The following is a 4698-nucleotide window of genomic DNA, read 5'->3' on the forward strand; positions in this document are numbered from 1 at the left end:
TAAACCCATGCAGGACAGTCCTAAGCCAGTGTTATCCTGTTGAATCTAAACCCATGCAGGACAGTCCTAAGCCAGTGTTATCCTGTTGAATCTAAACCCATGCAGGACAGTCCTAAGCCAGTGTTATCCTGTTGAATCTAAACCCATGCAGGACAGTCCCAAGCCATTAGTATCCTGTTGAATCTAAACCCATGCAGGACAGTCCTAAGCCAGTGTTATCCTGTTGAATCTAAACCCATGCAGGACAGTCCTAAGCCAGTGTTATCCTGTTGAATCTAAACCCATGCAGGACAGCCCTAAGCCAGTGTTATCCTGTTGAATCTAAACCCATGCAGGACAGTCCTAAGCCAATGTTATCCTGTTGAATCTAAACCCATGCAGGACAGTCCTAAGCCAGTGTTATCCTGTTGAACCTAAACCCATGCAGGACAGTCCTAAGCCAGTGTTATCCTGTTGAACCTAAACCCATGCAGGACAGTCCTAAGCCAATGTTATCCTGTTGAATCTAAACCCATGCAGGACAGTCCTAAGCCAGTGTTATCCTGTTGAACCTAAACCCATGCAGGACAGTCCTAAGCCAATGTTATCCTGTTGAATCTAAACCCATACAGGACAGTCCTAAGCCAGTGTTATCCTGTTGAATCTAAACCCATGCAGGACAGTCCTAAGCCAGTGTTATCCTGTTGAACCTAAACCCATACAGGACAGTCCTAAGCCAGTGTTATCCTGTTGAACCTAAACCCATACAGGACAGTCCTAAGCTGTTGCACATATCAGGAGTCAGCCGTATACATGAATAAAGTAGAAACATATATTGTCTATATAGTCTGTCTGTCTACCTTCCCTTCTGTCTCTTCGTCTGCCTATCTGTCCGTCTGTCTGTCTGTCTACCTTCCCTTCTGTCTCTTCGTCCGTCCATCTGTCCGTCTGTCTGTCTACCTTCCATTCTGTCTCTTCGTCCGTCCATCTGTCCATCTGTCTGTCTGTCTGTCTGCCTGCCTGTTTGCCTGTCTGTAAGGCTGCGTTTACACAGGAACTCCAATTCTATATTTTTTTCCAACTAATTGGTCTTTTGACCAATCAGATCAGCCTCTTTTGCCAATAATTGGGCACCAGATCAAAGCTGAGCTGCCTGTGTAAACGCAGCCTGGGCTTCTAAGAAGAGAGGTATGGATCTGAGAAGAGTTACATGTTGTATTTAGTGCTCTGTAAAACACTGCTAGCGTTCTCAGTCCATGACACTTCTCTACCAGAGGAAAACAAGCAAGCTCATTCACGGTCAGTCTGGAGGAGCCGTGCATGTATTTTCCCCTTGTGACATCCAGACTGCATACTGCCTGTTAATTGTTTACTGTAGTCTGTGTTTTGGCTAAAGGCTGTTCCTGTACTAGACTACAGTAGTCTATAGGGCACCAGGCAGGAGCGCCACAAACTAAGACAACCTTTCTGACTCCAGAGTAGTGTGTGAGTGTTTGTGTGTGTGTGTGTGTGTGTGTGTGTGTGTGTGTGTGTGTGTGTGTGTGTGTGTGTGTGTGTGTGTGTGTGTGTGTGTGTGTGTGTGTGTGTGTGTGTGTGTGTGTTTGTGTGTGTGTATGTATTTAGGCATGTGTGTGTGTGTGTGTGTGTGTGTGTGTGTGTGTGTGTGTGTGTGTGTGTGTGTGTGTGTGTGTGTGTGTGTGTGTGTGTGTGTGTGTGTGTGTGTTTGTGTGTGTGTATGTATTTAGGCGTGTTTGTGTTTGTGTTTGTATGTGTGTATGTATTTAGGCGTGTGAGTGTTTGTGTTTGTATGTGTGTATGTATTTAGGCGTGTGTGTGTGTGTGTGTGTGTGTGTGTGTGTGTGTGTGTTTGTGTGTGTGTGTGTGTGTGTGTGTGTGTGTGTGTGTGTGTGTGTGTGTGTGTGTGTGTTTGTGTGTGTGTGTGTGTGTGTGTGTGTGTGTGTGTGTTTGTGTGTGTGTATGTATTTAGGCGTGTTTGTGTTTGTGTTTGTGTGTGTGTATGTATTTAGGCGTGTTTGTGTTTGTGTTTGTATGTGTGTATTTATTTAGGCGTGTGAGTGTTTGTGTTTGTATGTGTGTATGTATTTAGGCGTGTGTGTGTGTGTGTGTGTGTGTGTGTGTGTGTTTGTGTGTGTGTGTGTTTGTGTGTGTGTGTGTGTGTGTGTGTGTGTGTGTGTGTGTGTGTGTGTGTGTGTGTGTGTGTGTGTGTGTTTGTGTGTGTGTATGTATTTAGGCGTGTTTGTGTTTGTGTTTGTATGTGTGTATTTATTTAGGCGTGTGAGTGTTTGTGTTTGTATGTGTGTATGTATTTAGGCGTGTGTGTGTGTGTGTGTGTGTGTGTGTGTGTGTGTTTGTGTGTGTGTGTGTTTGTGTGTGTGTGTGTGTGTGTGTGTGTGTGTGTGTGTGTGTGTGTGTGTGTGTGTGTGTGTGTGTGTGTGTTTGTGTGTGTGTGTGTTTGTGTGTGTGTGTGTGTGTGTGTGTGTGTGTGTGTGTGTGTGTGTGTGTGTGTGTGTGTGTGTGTGTGTGTGTTTGTGTGTGTGTATGTATTTAGGCGTGTGAGTGTTTGTGTTTGTATGTGTGTATGTATTTAGGCGTGTGTGTGTTTGTGTGTGTGTATGTATTTAGGCGTGTGTGTGTATGTATTTAGGCGTGTATTTGTGTGTGTGTATGTCTTTAGGCATGTGTGTGTGTGTTTGTGTGTGTGAACTTGCGTGCATACATGCGTGTGTGTGCTTCCGTGTGCGTGTGTGGCTAGTAGTGTCCCATGCTAAGGTCAACAAGCTCTCACAGTCTCACTACACAATTAGACGTTTTTGCACTTTTCTCCAAACGTCACATTTCGAAGTTGAGAGTTAAGGTTTAGGATACGGTCAAAACATTCATTAGTCCTTCATTCCAAACACACGACCATCTGATCCGAGGTCATGGAATTACGCCCATCCACCACCCCCGTCTACAATGCCCTAGGAAAACCCAAACATACGTGATGGCAATAGTGCTCACTGTTGCCCCCTAGTGGCTGGTTCTGAAGGCATTTCCCGATGTTCTCAGGACATGGACAGACGTCCAATTTCGATGTCAATCTTGAGTGATCTGCCTGGCTTTGGCACACAGGCTTTATTTAGCCGATAATACAATCAGCCTCTCATTTCAACCCAGGCTCCGTCATGGAGCTTGTTCGAGGGAGTTAACAAGTCTGGCTTGTTGCTAAGCTACAGGCTGGATATAACAAACAAACATGGGTTACTGGGCTCCCGAGTGGCGCAGCAGTCTAAGGTACTGTATCTCACTACAAACCCCGGTTCAATTCCAGGCTGTATCACAACCAGCCCTGATTGGGAGTCCCATACGGCGGTGCACTATTGGCCCAGCGTCGTCCGGGTTAGGGTTTGGCCAGGAGAAGGCCGTCATTGCGAACAAGAATGTGTTCTTAACTGACTTGCCTAGTTCAATAAAAATGTAATTAAAAAAATGACTTACCTGGGAGGGGAGACACCTTGGTCACCTAGGAGATTCATCCAGGGTGAGGCTCGGCCATCACACTCGAATTCCCCAAATGTGGGAATCTAGACCGCATCATTTGTGGTGAAGGGCGGTAGGTAGCCTAGCTAGACGTTAGAGTATCGGGCCAGCAGTGAAACGTTGCTAGTTCCAATAGCCTAGCAGACAAATGGAAAATATCTATGTGCCCTTGAGCAAGGCACTTAACCCTAATTATTATGTACTATGTGTTTTTAAGCAGATTGATTGACCAATTGATGGGACGATCTAAACAGATTGTAACGTATAGAAGTAGTGGTAGGTAGTGCTGGGAGAGCATGTGGTGAGTCTGGGAGCTTGTTATACCGTAGGTTCCTATTATGCAAACATTTAGCAGACTTACAGGTGTTAACCACGTTCTCCAAACTGTGGTAGGTTTAACTATACAGCAGACATACAGGTGTTAACCAGCGTTCTCCAAACTGTGGTAGGTTTAACTATACAGCAGACACATATGCCTGCCAGCTGCAACCATCCATCCATCAATCAATCAAATGTATTTATAGAGCCCTTCTTTACAACAGCCGTTGTCACAAACTACAGAAACCAAGCCTCAAACCCCACAGAGCAAGCAATGCAGTTGTAGAGCCACAGTGGTTGAGAAAAGGTGGAACCTTGGAAGAAACCTAGAGAGGAACCAGGCTCTGAGGGGTGGCCAGTCCTCTTCTGGCTGTACTGGGTAGAGAGGAACCAGGCTCTGAGGGGTGGCCAGTCCTCTTCTGGCTGTACTGGGTAGAGAGGAACCAGGCTCTGAGGGGTGGCCAGTCCTCTCCTGACTGTACTGGGTAGAGAGGAACCAGGCTCTGAGGGGTGGCCAGTCCTCTCCTGGCTGTACAGGGTAGAGAGGAACCAGGCTCTGAGGGGTGGCCAGTCCTCTCCTGGCTGTACTGGGTAGAGAGGAACCAGGCTCTGAGGGGTGGCCAGTCCTCTTCTAGCTGTACTGGGTACAAAGGAACCAGGCTCTGAGGGGTGGCCAGTCCTCTCCTGGCTGTACTGGGTACAAAGGAACCAGGCTCTGAGGGGTGACCAGTCCTCTTCTGGCTGTACTGGGTAGAGAGGAACCAGGCTCTGAGGGGTGGCCAGTCCTCTTCTGGCTGTACTGGGTAGAGAGGAACCAGGCTCTGAGGGGTGGCCAGTCCTCTCCTGACTGTACTGGGTAGA

General features: G+C 47.0%; 1 pseudogene; it reads left to right on the forward strand.

The window, feature by feature from the left end:
- The first annotated feature begins 3469 nt into the window (after positions 1 to 3469).
- LOC118943944 lies at positions 3470 to 3604 on the forward strand (annotated as a pseudogene).
- The last annotated feature ends 1094 nt before the right edge of the window (positions 3605 to 4698 follow it).

Source organism: Oncorhynchus mykiss, chromosome 23, assembly GCF_013265735.2.
Source record: "Oncorhynchus mykiss isolate Arlee chromosome 23, USDA_OmykA_1.1, whole genome shotgun sequence".
Classification (NCBI taxonomy): domain Eukaryota; kingdom Metazoa; phylum Chordata; class Actinopteri; order Salmoniformes; family Salmonidae; genus Oncorhynchus; species Oncorhynchus mykiss.